At 39.8% G+C, this 15,655-nt stretch overlaps 1 long non-coding RNA gene across 1 annotated transcript; it reads left to right on the top strand.

The window, feature by feature from the left end:
* Nucleotides 1–412: 412 nt before the first annotated feature.
* LOC106563771 (uncharacterized) lies at nucleotides 413–15,189 on the top strand. The gene is made up of 3 exons (XR_014379481.1): nucleotides 413–525; nucleotides 763–880; nucleotides 10,099–15,189. It is a non-coding gene; the product is annotated as an uncharacterized LOC106563771 (long non-coding RNA).
* The last annotated feature ends 466 nt before the right edge of the window (nucleotides 15,190–15,655 follow it).

Here is a 15,655-nt window from a genome sequence, read left to right as displayed (position 1 = left end):
CAGCTCGGGGATTCAATCTTGCAACCTTTCGGTTACTAGTCCAACACTAACCACTAGGCTAACACTCTAACCACTAGGGTAACTGCCGCCCACTTTAACTATTTGCACATCATTATAACACTGTATATATACATAATATGACATTTGAAATGTCTTTATACTTTTGGAACTTTTTTATTGTTCATTTCACTTTTGTTTATTATCTATTTTTCTTGCTTTGGCAATGTAAATATATGTTTCCCATGACAATAATTGGAGAGAGAGAGAGAGCGAGAGAGAGAGAGAGAGAGAGAGAGAGAGAGAGAGAGAGAGCTTGTTATTTACTGTAACTAGGAGGCAGTGCTTTCTAATAGATGTGTCACACCCACGGTATTTGGCACAGCCTAAGTATGGCTACATCATACTATCGTGTAAGCCTGTGATTGGACTATCCATTTCCTTTGTCACATATACTTTTTCAGCAGACTATCTTCAGTGAAGCTGCTTATGCCTCTCCTCTCCCTTCATGTGTGTGTAAATCCCTCTGTAAGTGCATTTTTACTTTTATGTTCTGTTTGTTTCAAGAGCTTTTTGTAACATTGTTTGCATTGATAATCATTGAAATACTTGTAAGAGATCTGTTTGTGGGTTAGCTGCTTCACTACCAAAAGGCACTGTTGACTGTAGTGTTAAGTTATGTAATGTCTGTAATATCTACTGCAGTTTACCGTATGTGAATGCCATAAATCATGTAATGTTTCTTATTTTCATCACATTATACAGACCTACCAGCTAAACAGTTCAGCATCTGAGAACATGGGGCAATCTAGAAGTGGCTTACACTGACCAAGCCGACTGGGACCTACAAGATCATTTATACACAGAAGAGACCGTGTTTAAGGTATGTAGTAAGGTTTAGGGTTGGATCCAAATGTATTATTCAGATGTACACAAATGTTATGAGCGTTAAATAGATCTTCAAAATATTTGCTGTCAAATTCGAAGGGAAAATGGATCTATATCTGCAGGTAATTTCCTGATGTCACCAGCGACAGCAGCACCCCCTGTTCTACCCCTGGTTTGAACTTTAGATCTGGAATAGTATAGCTTATTGAAGTCTTGACACTGATGGTCGGTCGGACTATAACATGTAGCCTAATATAACATTAATTTGTGAATGATTAAGTATTTATTGCATAAAATTAAACACCAAATGTACATTTTGCCAAAGAAATAGGAGTGGAAAAATATAATTTTTCAGCATCTCTCTAGCGCATTTACAAACGGGCGGGTACTGACCGCGGGCTAACGTCCAATATTTTTTAGCAATTGACACTATTGCCTTTAATTTCCTTAAAAACAGTTAAACTGATGTAATTAGAAAAATGCCGGGAAGGCTATAAAGCTCGCTCCACGAGGAGAGCAGAATTGACAGTAAAATCATAACAGATGCCAACTACATTATTTATGCCTTCATTCTATCGATTAATACCATGTATTCTTGTGAGTAGTGCTTTATAGTCTTCTAGTTGTGATTGACAAATAGCCAGACAAATATTCTGAATTATAAGCAGACAAATATCTAAATAAGGCTTTAAATATTCAAAATTTTTACTCGCACCCCCTCTGATTTTTTCTTCTTCATTTATTAAACTAAATATTAAAAATACAAAATGTCACAAGCTGTGGAAATCTGTAGGATCAGTAGCGTATGCAGTGTGTGGAGAGGGTGTTGTCTGGTGAAACAGACCAAAAAACCGTAAGGTGTTGGAAGCCAGCCTGCCAGTCAGGGAAGCCTTATAGCCTGCAGGCCAAGCCTACCCAGGTACGCTACATCAGCTGACGATCCTCCCAGCTCTGCCCACTTGTTTGCAGCACTGAATATTGCTCTCCATTACTCAATTTTGGATCGTCATTAGCACAGTATACATGATCCCAATTTTAGCTCCAAGACACTAGCAATCTGAAAAGGGAGGTTGTGCTGATTTGTTGGCACATTGAACCATGTCGTGTACGTACTGTAGTTAAAAAATTCAGTGGATAGTGGTAAAACAATGACGTCATATGTGGATTCCTACATCTTTATGCATCTTTACCATTTCGGTTTGGCATTTTGGAGAAAAAAAACCTACATTTTTCTAGATTTCTTTAAAAATATTTGGGTACATCTTCTAAATCAACTAATATGCCATCTTAAGCCCTGTTTCCATTGCATTAGGGCCAAACTCGATCTGGCTCGAATGGAAAACTCAAATTCAAGCTAGGTCAGGGGAAATCTGGTGCTAGCCCGATTAGAATTCATGCAGGTGATGCTGTTACTATGCAACCACCAGCTGATCACTGCTGGATGCTGATATGTTTAGTTTGTCTGGGTTTGTTGCTGTTAGCTAGCACATGGACAAGCAGTAGTCAGACATGACACGAATTACAACCATAGCTGGATCCATTTTTAGGAACAGTCAGCCCTCGGATGCTAGCCAGCTAACATTAGCTTTCAAATCAAAGTTGAAATGAGTTAGTTAGCTAGCTAGCACATGTGAGTTAGCAGGGATTTAAGATAGCTAGGTTTTCTTGAAAGCTAGCTAGATACATCTATCAAACCTGTCGTCTGGGTCTATTTGCAAGCTAGCTAGTAGCCAATGCCCTGGCAAACATGGTAGGAACAACGCTAACCTTTTAACTAGCTAGCTAGCAAGCAAAAAATGTGTCTAGCTGGCACTGGCAGCAGTATAGGGTAACATTAGTTAAAGTGTGATAAGGGTGCTAGCTAGGTATCTAGCTAGTTGTAGACATGACTTTCTACAAATTTTAGCTAGCTAGCCAGCCTACATTAGTGAAGCTAGCTGCACAGTCACATTGGCAAGCTAGCAACATGACTAGCATAATTTCTAAATTCTGGAGGCAGTGGAAATGCAATTTAAGCTAGCCCACCAATGCCGGCCTAGTAAGGCCAGATAGCCCACCAGGGGTTGTTGGGCTGGCATTATGGTAACATTGTGGCACCAGTAGGAGTAGTAACGCCAATGACGATAACCCCTGAATTTTAGGTCAATTAAGATTTAAAAAATGTATATAGGCCACAGATTCTCAGATCATTAACTAAAGTGATATGATTAATCATTTTGCTCACAATGTACTTTCCCTTCATTTACACTGAACAAAAATATAAATGCAACATGCAACAATTTCTAAGATTTTACTGTGTTACAGTTATGGAAATCAGTCAATATAAATACATTCATTAGGCCCTAATCTATGTATTTCACATGACTGGGCTGGGGTGCAACTATGGGTGGGAAATGAACATTTAAATCTCTGGCAACAGCTATGGTGGACATTGTAGCAGTCAGCATGCCAATTGCACGCTCCTTCAAAACTTGAGACATCTGTATGTTTTTAATAATGTGTCCCTCAGTTTTATGTCGGTGTTACCGCCTTGAAAATCACTCATTACAAAGATATACAACGACCTTGACATTCCATCTAGTGGCCAGCTGTTATCGGGGGAGGGGTCTATGTACACTTTGTTTTGGTGCTCATCACACCCTTCCAGTATGTCATACATTTGAGGATTCCGTTAATAATTTGATGTCTAAATTCAGTGTAACTTGGTGCTACCACGTTTACACTGAACAAAAAATATAAACACAATATGTTAAGTGTTTGTTTCATGAGCTGAAATAACAGACCCCAGAAAGAGTTTTGTGTATGGAAATGTATTTACATTTACATTTACATTTTAGTCATTTAGCAGACGCTCTTATCCAGAGCGACTTACAAATTGGTGCATTCACCTATAATATCCAGTGGAACAACCACTTTACAATAGTGCATCTAAATCTTTTAAGGGGGGGGTTAGAAGGATTACTTTATCCTATCCCAGGTATTCCTTGAAGAGGTGGGGTTTCAGGTGTCTCCGGAAGGTGGTGATTGACTCCGCTGTCCTGGCGTCGTGAGGGAGCTTGTTCCACCATTGGGGTGCCAGAGCAGCGAACAGTTTTGACTGGGCTGAGCGGGAACTGGGCTTCCTCAGAGGTAGGGAGGCGAGCAGGCCAGAGGTGGATGAACGGAGTGCCCTTGTTTGGGTGTAGGGCCTGATCAGAGCCTGAAGGTACGGAGGTGCCGTTCCCCTCACAGCTCCGTAGGCAAGCACCATGGTCTTGTAGCGGATGCGAGCTTCGACTGGAAGCCAGTGGAGAGAGCGGAGGAGCGGGGTGACGTGAGAGAACTTGGGAAGGTTGAACACCAGACGGGCTGCGGCGTTCTGGATGAGTTGTAGGGGTTTAATGGCACAGGCAGGGAGCCCAGCCAACAGCGAGTTGCAGTAATCCAGACGGGAGATGACAAGTGCCTGGATTAGGACCTGCGCCGCTTCCTGTGTGAGGCAGGGTCGTACTCTGCGAATGTTGTAGAGCATGAACCTACAGGATCGGGTCACCGCCTTGATGTTGGTGGAGAACGACAGGGTGTTGTCCAGGGTCACGCCAAGGCTCTTAGCACTCTGGGAGGAGGACACAAGGGAGTTGTCAACCGTGATGGCGAGATCATGGAACGGGCAGTCCTTCCCCGGGAGGAAGAGCAGCTCCGTCTTGCCGAGGTTCAGCTTGAGGTGGTGATCCGTCATCCACACTGATATGTCTGCCAGACATGCAGAGATGCGATTCGCCACCTGGTTGTCAGAAGGGGGAAAGGAGAAGATTAATTGTGTGTCGTCTGCATAGCAATGATATGAGAGACCATGTGAGGATATGACAGAGCCAAGTGACTTGGTGTATAGCGAGAATAGGAGTGGGCCAAGAACAGAGCCCTGGGGGACACCAGTGGTGAGAGCACGTGGTGCGGAGACAGATTCTCGCCACGCCACCTGGTAGGAGCGACCTGTCAGGTAGGACGCAATCCAAGCGTTCTCAAATTTTGTGCACAGATTTGTTTACATCCTTCTTAGTGAGCATTTCTCCTTTGCCAAGATCATCAATCCACCTGAAAGGTGTGCTGAGGACAATAAAAGGCCACTCTAAAATGTGCAGTTTTGTCACACAACACAATGCCGCAGTGTCTTCAGAAAGTATTCAGATCCCTTGACTTTTTTCACATTTGTTACGTTACAGCCTTATTATAAAATGTATTAAATAAATAACAATTCTCAGCAATCTACACACAATACCCCATAATGACAAAGCAAAAAAAACAGAAATACCTTATTTACATAAGTATTCAGACCCTTTGCTATGAGACTCGAAATTGAGCTCAGATGCATCCTGTTTCCATTGATCATCCTTGATTGAAGTCCACCTGTGTTAAATTCAATTGATTGGACACGATTTGGCAAGGCACACACTTGTCTATATAAGGTCCCACAGTTGACAGTGCATGTCAGAGCAAAGACCAAGCCATGAGGTCGAAGGAATTGTCCATAGAGCTCCGAAACAAGGTTGAGTCGAGGATACGGACCTGGAAGGTTACAAAAAATGTCTGCAGCATTGAAGGTCCCCAAGAAACCCGGGGCCTCCATCATTCTTAAATGAAAGAAGTTTGGAACCACCAAGAATCTTCCTTGAGCTGGCCACCCAGCCAAACTGAGCAATTGGGGGAGAAGATCCTTGGTCAGGGAGGTAATCAAGAACCTGATGGTTACTCTAACCGAGCTCTAGAATTCCTCTGTGGAGATGGGAGAAAATTCCAGAAGGACAACACTCTCTGCAACACTCCACCAATAAGGCCTTTATGGTTGAGTGGCCAGACGGAAGCCACTCTTCAGTAAAAGGCACATGACAGCCCACTTGGAGTTTACCAAAAGGCACGTAAAGGACTCTCAGACTATGAGAAACAAGATTCTGGTCTGATGAAACCAAGATTGAACTCTTTGGCCTGAATGCCAAGCGTCACGTCTGGGAAACCTGGCACCATCCATACGGTGAAGCATGGTGGTGGCAGCATCATGCTGTGGGAGTGTTTTTCAGCAGCAGTGACTGGGAGACTAGTCAGGATTGAGGCAAAGATGAACAGAACAAAGTACTCTCCTTGATGAAAACCTGCTCCAGAGCGCTCACGACCTCAGACTAGGCCGAAGGTTCACCTTCCATCAGGACAATGACACTAAGCACACAGCCAAGACAATGCAGGAGTGGCTTCGGGACAAGTCTCTGAATGTGCTTGAGTGGCCCAGCCAGAGCCTAGACTTGAACCCGATCTACTGTAACATCTCTAGTGAGACCTCAAAATAGCTGTGCAGCAATGCTCCCCATCCAACCTGAGCTTGAGGATCTGCAGAGAAGAATGGGAGAAACTCCCCAAATACAGGTGAGCATCATAGCATCATACCCATAGCATCATACCCATAGCATCATACCCAAGAAGAATCAATGCTGTAATCACTGCCAAAGGTGCTTCAACAAAGTACTGAGTAAATGGTCTGAATACTTATCTAAATGTGAAATTTCTGTTTTTTATTTTTAATACATTTGCAACAATTTCTAAAAACCATTATGGGGTATTTTGTGTAGCTTGATGAGGAAAAAATATATTTAAGACATTTTAGAATAAGGCAGGAACATAACAAAATATGGAAAAAGAAGGGGTCTGAATACTTTCCGAAGGCACTGCATGTACATTTTAATAGCCTTTGTTTTTATTGATCTATAGAATATATTAAATACTTTTGGGTTTTTTCTAGCATTCAAAATCATATATAATCCTAAATCCCCAAAACATGTCAGTACAACTCCACTGGGCCACTTCTTTCCCTAAGTACTTTAAACATAAAGTTGTGCATTGTAAGTGACTTGCTTTATGTTTTGATAAACAGTTCAATGTAAACAAAAACAGCCGGGTAACTATTTACCATTTTAAACTGTTTTTCATGGTTGCAAAGGCAAGGGACGCAAATGCTACCACAATTCAAGAACGACCCGTATGGCACTCTGCTATGAGAAAACAAGTGGAGTGTGGATGTGCATTTCATTGCAATGTGTCAATGTTTACTTTTACTATTAAACAGAAATGCAGTTCTCTGGATGCTCACAATTGTTCTGGTGGTCTGTGTGTAATATCAAGAGTCATTTCAATCATCTGTATGTTTGGCCAGCATTCAGAACATCTCCGGGCGAAAGATTTGCATGGCCAAAACAGTTTTTGGTGTCGTTTCTATATGTTTGTGTAAGGTAGGAGTTCGTCCACAAGAGACGGAGTTCATCCACAAGAGAACAGCTGGTGGCATGATAGTGTCTTGTATGATTTTCTTTTAGACGCAGCCATCTGCAGACCCTCACTGAAACCAATACTATCACCATCTACTGGCCATGGTGATTCTTCAAATGTCAACTGCCTTCGCATAATCCTAAATCCTGTTCCCCCTCCTCCTTTCCAAACTCCTTGTCTGTCCTCCTTTCCTAGCTCCCTTTGCTTTGCTTCTTTCCTAGCTTCCTTTCCACTGTGAACCTCGTCCCATTACCAAAAACAGGAGAGGTTAGAATTTTGCCAGAGGCATGGTCTTTGTGACTGTAACTTTCACACCCATGATTATTCACGATTAATGTAGGATTATTACTAAAAATGGCAGCATCCAAAATTATTGACACCCTTGATAAAGATTTTTTTTTAAATCAAATACTAAGCTATATTCTATGCTAAAAAAAAAGGAAAATATATTATTTTATCCTAATACAATTGCTCAGAGAAAAAGATTTTGTTGTTTTTCAGATTATTTTGTGCCCAATTGAAATGAATGGTGAATAATGTATTGTGTTATTTTGGAGTCACTATTATTGTAAATGATTAAGGATAATGCTGAATGAATTGCGAATAATGATGAGTGAGAAAGTTAGAGGGTCAAACTTCATGTCTTAAAGTATTGATGGACTGTCGTTTCTCTTTGCTTATTTGAGCTGTTCTTGCCGTAATATGGACTTGGTCTTTTACCAAATAGCCCTATCTTATGTATACCACCCGTACCTTGTCACAACACAACTGATTGGCTCAAACGCATTAAGAAGGAAAGAAATTCCACCAAATAACTTTTAACAAGGCACACCTGTTAATTGAAATGCATTCCAGGTGACTACCCCATGAAGCTGGTTGAGAGAATGCCAAGAGTGTACAAAGCTGCCATCAAGGCAAACAGGGGCTACCTTAAAGAATCTCAAATATAAAATATATTTTCATTTGTTGAACACTTTTTTTTTTTTTTTTTTTTTTTTTTACTTCATGATTCCATATGTGTTAATTCATAGTTTTGATGTCTTCACTATTATTTTACAATGTAGAAAATAGTAAAAAAAAAAAAAATTTAAATCCTGGAATGACTAGGTGTGTCCAAACTTTTGACTGGTATTGTATTCTATTATTATTTACAATAAAAGTGACTACAAAATTACACAGTACATTATTTACCATTAATTTCTATTGGGCACAAAATAATCAGAAACAAAACCAAAACAAACTGCAAATGCATCCAATAAGTTACATTAGTCACCAGCTTGATGTAGTCATTGCGTGCTAGGAATATAGGACCAAATATTAAACTTTTGACTACTTTATTTACAAGAATCTTTAGAGGTGTCAATCATTTTTACCCTTATCATTTTGAGAAAAAAAGTATTACTTGTTGAACAAAATCTCTTTCTCTAAGCATTTGAAATAATATAATTTTCATTTGTTTTTTATAATATAATAAATTTAAATTTTAGCCCGATTCAGACTTGTACGCCTTTCATTGAACTTTTTCAGTACATTTATTTAAAGCCATTCACTTAAATTTGGTGTACCTTTTTAACTTAAATTATCTCGACAGACTCATTTGAATATATGGAGAGACCGGTTCAGAATATTAGGGATCATTGAAAGAAAGCCATGTAAATACGTACATTAGTCTCATTTTCAGCACCAATTGGTAGATTTAAAAATACTCTGATCTTGTATATTATTTAGGGTTAGGAAAGTATTTATGAATAATAAAAACAAAACAGGTTTGGAGAGGTTTTACAAACAAAATATATTGGTGAACCAAAAATCCAGTGGTCTGATTAATCAATTGTTCAATCCATAAACAATTGGAAGGTGAGAAAAGTATACAATAGGGGATGAACAGTAGTCCTACAAATCTACCAGAACAATCCTCACTAATCGTAGAACTGTGGTAACAACAGTGCAGTCGTTGTGAACCGTGCACCAGGCTTCAGGTTTAAGATACTGTGTATGGTCTGCATTCCATAATGATTCAAATAGACTAACTTGTAATACGTTAGCCTGATATGATCCACTATTGCTAGCGATCCTGAGGAACAACCACATGAACCGGATAGAGGAAATAAAGGTAAACTAACAATGTAATGGAATGATGCAAAATGTAAGAAAACTAACAGTAAAGCGAAAGTTATAAATGTATGTGGGTAAAACTGACGGTGGCTACCGTTACTGGCTAATATTTAACACCATACAAATTGTAAAAAAATACAGTGAAAAGTCTGGGTATAACAACTAAAACATTCTAGGAATCATAAATCAACTCGGTATGTAGATGTCGTTCCACTTGGAACTAACAGGTTGCTCAACCTTATTCATCGTTTCATTGCACACAAAGGTGGTGGAATTATGAGGGAATTAAGTCAAGGTCAGAATATGACGTATCTGTAGACACATCTCCGCCACACCTTCATTTCTATGCTCTTCACCCCAAACGAATAGCAGTTGAATAGCATGCTATTCTCATTCTTAAGTTCAAGGTCAGAATACACGTAGATTGAACTGCACATAAAAAGGGAATTCCTTTCCATTTACGTGCGCTTAACCTGGGTCAGGAATCCCCCTTTGGTGCCCTGGATGGAATTGTAGATTAGAAATGAATGGCATACTACTGTAGGTGTTTTCACAAATTCCAGGTGTAAAATTAGATTTTGAATGTTGTTGGGTAACTTCTGTTTTAGATGTCTTGTTCTAAATAATATAATAATCTCTTACCCTGTCATAGGAATTGTAGGATTCCCATCACTACGGAAGAATTAGAAGAGCTTGTCCTTTCATAAAACTTTTCCTTGCAAGATTACTGTACTAAAATGACAATTTTATGTTCTAAAATCTAATTGCTTAATAAAACTCATCACAAGTTTGAATTTTATATTCTAGGTATCATAGCTGAGAGCAGATCCTTATAAGAAGAAACATCAAGAGGGAGAACCTACAAGAAGCCAGAAGATGTGCTGCACTGCAGAAGCTGGCTCAAATTCATTGTGGATATGTACTCTATACATTTTTTAAATTGGCTAAGACAATAATACAAGAGCCTTGAGCAGTTTCTAATATCACCTGTATGAAAAGACAAATTATCCATTGGACTAATTAGTATGTTAAACATGCATCATTTAATTTACAAAGTTGTGAACTGATTGTTTAATTTATATATTCTCGGCAACACAGAAACAAAATCCCTTCTCGATTAGGTTCTGGAGTTAGAGGTATGAGATTTGATACTAAAGCTAGTGGCGGAACCAGGGTGGAGTCTCTTTGCTAGCTCCACCCCCTTCTCTCCGCAAGTCTCGGCCAAGTCTATTGGCCAAATGTCTCATCCCCTTCCGTAATTTGAAAGATGCCAGGTGCACCCCTGTGAAAGTGTAATTCAGCCAAAAAACTAGCGACACGAAACCAACACACCGGAACAATTACCCCTGGTTGTTCGTTACATCTCACAGACATTAGTTACATTTATCTTAAACTGAAATGGCTCAGAAAAGACAGAGTGATGAGCCATTGGACAGAGCCCCCAAAAGGTCCCCAGTTTCTGATTCAATGAACTCAACCCCTACCAATATAGCTCATGAACTGAATGCCAGATCCCCTGGTTTTGTTCCCCCACACCTCCCCCAAATTGACAACACAGATAATGGGCAGTCTCAGAACCTGCCTTCACTGCCTTTTACAGCAGGTGAAAATGATGCCCATTCATCCACTAATGATGCTCAGCAAATGGATCCTCTTGGTGCTTTGAATGCGTACTTAGTGAGACTTCAGCAAGGTGATGATGGCATAGACAGATCCATAAGAGTGATTAATCGAGCAAAGTTCAATACAACGGAAATTAGACAGCGGCTGGACATGAGTCGGGATGATGTGAACGACTATGCCGTCTTCTATGTTATGATTTTAGAGGCAATAGATGGACTTTCAAAGAAAATTACAGAACTGGCCGGTGCTAATGATGTAAGACTGTTACAGTTGGAGGGTGACTTTGTGTTCCCAGTCTCAGCCCGTTTGCCAAATGGAGAAGTGGAACCTAACACATTTCTTTCGTTAATCGAGCAGGTGGTCCAGAGTAACCAAGAAATATTGACTGATGACACCCTAGAGCTTGTTGTACAAATCGTGCACAATCTCGAGGGTGGTGTTGGTCCACGTAGAAAGGTGACAGATATCTTCGATAGTGAGCTAATTAAGAAAAAGCGTATGCACCTCATTGTACTCACTAACAAAGACAACAACCTTTGCTTCGCCACTTGTGTAGTTATGCTTTTAGATCCAGGATTGACTACGAGTGACGCTGAGCAGAAAGGCAGAGATCTGCAGACTTCAGTTGGGTTATCTGAGCTCACTAAGGTTTCTTTATCAGACATTAACAAATTTGAGAAGGATCTGGGTGTTAAAATAGTGGTATTTTACCGTGAAGGGTCAGATATAAAACACTTTAAAACACCTTTTAAAAAAACTCATGCCAAAACAGTGTTTCTTTACCTGCATGATGACCATTACTATGGTATCACAAACCCAAAGGGGTTTCTGGGAGTTAGCTATTTTTGCAACTTTTGCTATTCTGGCTATAGCAAAAAGAATGACCACAAGTGTGAGAATTGCTGCAATGTCTGTCATCATGCTAAGTGCCCAGATCAGCCAAAGAAGACCATCCAGTGTACAGAATGTTTGCGTTTCTGCCAATCTAAATTCTGCCATACACAGCACAAAGTTCGTAATTTGAATAAAGCCTCTGGTAAAATGTTTTCCAGGTGTGATCTAACCAAATACTGTTCCCAGTGTAACAGACGTTACAATATTAATATGGCAAATCCGAAGGAGCACAAATGTGGAGCTAATCGATGCCTCTGCTGTAAAGCTGTTACAATGGAAGCAGAAGGCCATCAGTGTTTCATTCAAAAACTTGAACCCGAGGAGCCTAGTGAGAAGTACATCTTCTATGACTTTGAGACAAGACAAGACACAGATGAGCACGTTCCCAACTTTGTGTGCTGTATGGATTTCCATGGGGAAACCTGGACTGCAGAGGGAGAGGACTGTGTTAAAGCCTTTTATAAAAAATACAGAACAAACAAGTACAACGGCTATACATTCATAGCCCACAACTCAAAGGGATATGATGGGTATTTTTTGATGAAATATCTAGTAGAGAACATGATTACACCAAAAATCACAGCACAAGGCAGCAAGCTTATATGCATTATTGACAAAGACTTTAAACAAAGATACATTGATAGTCTCAGTTTTTTATCAATGAAGCTGAGTGACATGCCAGAGGCAATGGGCTTTGAAAATGACAAGAAGGGATATTTTCCACATTGGTTTAACACACAGCAAAACCAGAATTACATTGGCAAGTACCCCTCCCCTGAAGAATATGGTGACAGAACCATGATGAAGAAAGAGAGGGAGACCTTTCTGCAGTGGCACAAATCAAAATCTGAATCAAAATCTGAGTTTGACTTCAAGAAAGAGATGGCAGAATATTGTAAGAATGATGTGATCATTCTACGGAAAGCATGCTTACGGTTTAGGGACGAGGTCCTTAGCACTACAAAGGTTGACCCACTGCAATGTGTGACTCTTGCATCCCTGTGCATGAAAATCTACCGCACAAGATTCTTACCCGAAGATACCATTGCCATTCCCCCATTAGACAATTACATCCAAAGTCAGAAGACTTTTTCTACTCCATCTATTCAATGGTTGGAATATTTGTCTCACAAGGAAAAACGATCCATAAAGCATGCTCTGAACGATGGAGAAAAACGGGTGGGCAAGTACTCGTTGGATGGTTTCTCAGAGGATGATGATGGCACCACAGCCTACGAGTATGCTGGCTGCTATTTTCATGGTTGCCCGGACTGTTATGACTATAATGCTCTTTGTAAGCAGACCAAAATGACCTTTGGTGTCATGCATCAGCGTTTCCAGGACAAAATCAGCTCGTTGCAAAAGGACCACAATTTGAATGTGAAGGTAATGTGGGATCATGATTGGAATGATCTCAAAAAGACAGATCCAGAGGTCCAGACGTTCTTGAAAACCTTTGAAATGCCTGAGCCCATGGAACCCAGAGATGCCTTTTTTGGGGGTAGGACGAACGCACTCCACCTGCATTACAAAGTGCAACCAGGGGAGACAATCCAATACTATGATTTCACGTCACTTTATCCCTTTGTAAATAAGGCAAAGGCTTACCCCATCGGACACCCTAACATAATTGCACGTGAATTTGAGCCACTAGACAAATACTTTGGTTTCGTCAAAGCCAAAGTATATCCCCCAAAGGGTCTGTATCTCCCTGTGCTACCGTATCGTGCTGCTGGCAAGCTTATGTTTCCACTCTGCAGAATCTGCTCTGAGTCAGAGAATCAAGAGACTGAGTGTACTCATTCAGATGAGGAAAGGGCTCTAACTGGAGTATGGTGTACTGTTGAAATGGCTAAAGCCATTGAGAAGGGGTACAAAGTTGCCAAACTGATTGAAGTGTGGCATTTCCCCAAAAAGTCTGAATCTCTCTTCACTGAGTATGTCAAGACCTTTCTAAAAGACAAACAAGAGGCCAGTGGGTGGCCTCATAGTGCAGCTGATGAAGTTAGCAAAGAAGCGTACCTTCAGAGATATGAGGAAACGGAAGGTATTAAGCTGAACCGTGAAAAAATAGTTGTCAACAAGGCCATGAGAAAAATTGCTAAGCTTTTTCTGAACAGTCTTTGGGGAAAGTTTGGCCAAAGAGCAAATCAAATGAACACAACTTTGATTAAAGATTTGCAAGAACTTCTGAACTGTGTGTTCTCTCCTGAGAAAGATGTTTCTAATATCTCTTTCTTGAATGATGATGTTGTCATGGTGAATTGGAAGTACATTGAGAAGCGCCACAGTTCTCCTGGTCCTGTTAATGTTTTCATTGCCGCTTTCACAACTGCCTATGCTAGACTGGAGCTCTACGACCTCATGGAAAAACTGCAGAAACGAACACTGTACCATGACACAGACAGTGTCATATTTGTGAGTAGGCCTGGAGATTGGATGCCAGAGCTAAATGAGTTCTTGGGGGGCCTGACGAGTGAGTTAGATCCAGGTGATCACATTGTGGAGTTTGTATCGGGTGGACCAAAGACATATGGATACAAAACACACAATGGAACGAAATGCATGAAAGTTAAGGGGATCACGTTACATCATTCCAATGCAACTTTAGTACATCTGGAGTCTCTCATAGGATTGGTCAATGACTTTCTTAGAGATAGGGACAATTCAGAAGAGATATCGACACAGAGTACCCAGATTGTCAGGGACAAGAGGAGATTCACTTTAAAAAACCGCTCTGCCCCAAAACGATTTAGAATAGTGTATAACAAGCGGAGGCTTTTCCCAGACTACAGTACACTGCCCTATGGGTACTAGGTTCTCTGTCTGTACTATGCCATTCTTGAAAAGTGTATTTAATCAATCTAATGGAAGAAAATCACTATTCTGTGAAGAATGCCTGTATATGTATATGAATATTTTTGTAATTATGATAGCACTGCTGGGATTGTCAAGACCCTCGATTATGATTTCTGGGCAAAAGTACAGAACATTGTATTTGTTTATGCTATCCTTATCTCATAGCTTGTGGTAAAGTATATAGAGGTTATATGTAAATTTACCATATTCCATATTATATTGAACATTATCTGTAGTTGTTGTATCTGACTTATTTTCTTTTTGTATTTTTATACGATATGTGATTTATTTTTTACAAACACAATTATTTTTGTTTAACTTTTCAGGCCATATTTATACTGTGTGTGTATATATATTTTCAATATTGTACTATCACATTTTTGAATTGTCACATTATTTTTACTTATTTAAAATCTGCAAATAAGTGCAAAAGTAATTAAATACATTTTAGAGTGGAAGCTATTTCACATGTTATTATGGCATAATAAATTCCAATTTACCCAATAAATAACTGGGAGTTTATATAGTGTGCGACTCTCTTTATTTATATAGCTTATAACAAATTCCATAGACCCATTACATAACTAATAAATGCCTCATGAGCTTAGTTCAACTGCCGTACCCCATCAGAACCCACTATAACCTTGTTTTACTCCAATGTTTGTAAACAAAGTAATTGTTAACAAATAATGTACAGCGCCTTCAGAAAGTATTCACACCCCTTGACTTTGTTCACATTGTGTTGTGTTACAGCCTGAATTTAAAATAGATTAAATAGAGATGTTGTGTCACTGGCCTACACAGAAAACCCTATAAATTATCTTTTTAGAATTTTTTACAAACAAATTAAAAATGAAGCTGAATTGCCTTCAGTCAATAAGTATTCATCCCTTTTTTTATGGCAAGCTTAGATAATATTCCAAAAATGTGTATCCTGCTATGAAGTACTACTGCAACTATTTGTCCTGAATACAAAGTGTTATGTTTG

This window comes from Salmo salar, chromosome 11, assembly GCF_965601325.2.
Source record: "Salmo salar chromosome 11, fSalSal1, whole genome shotgun sequence".
NCBI lineage: Eukaryota > Metazoa > Chordata > Actinopteri > Salmoniformes > Salmonidae > Salmo > Salmo salar.
Note: the sequence above shows the minus strand (reverse complement) of the source record. Positions and strands in the feature narration are given on the sequence as shown.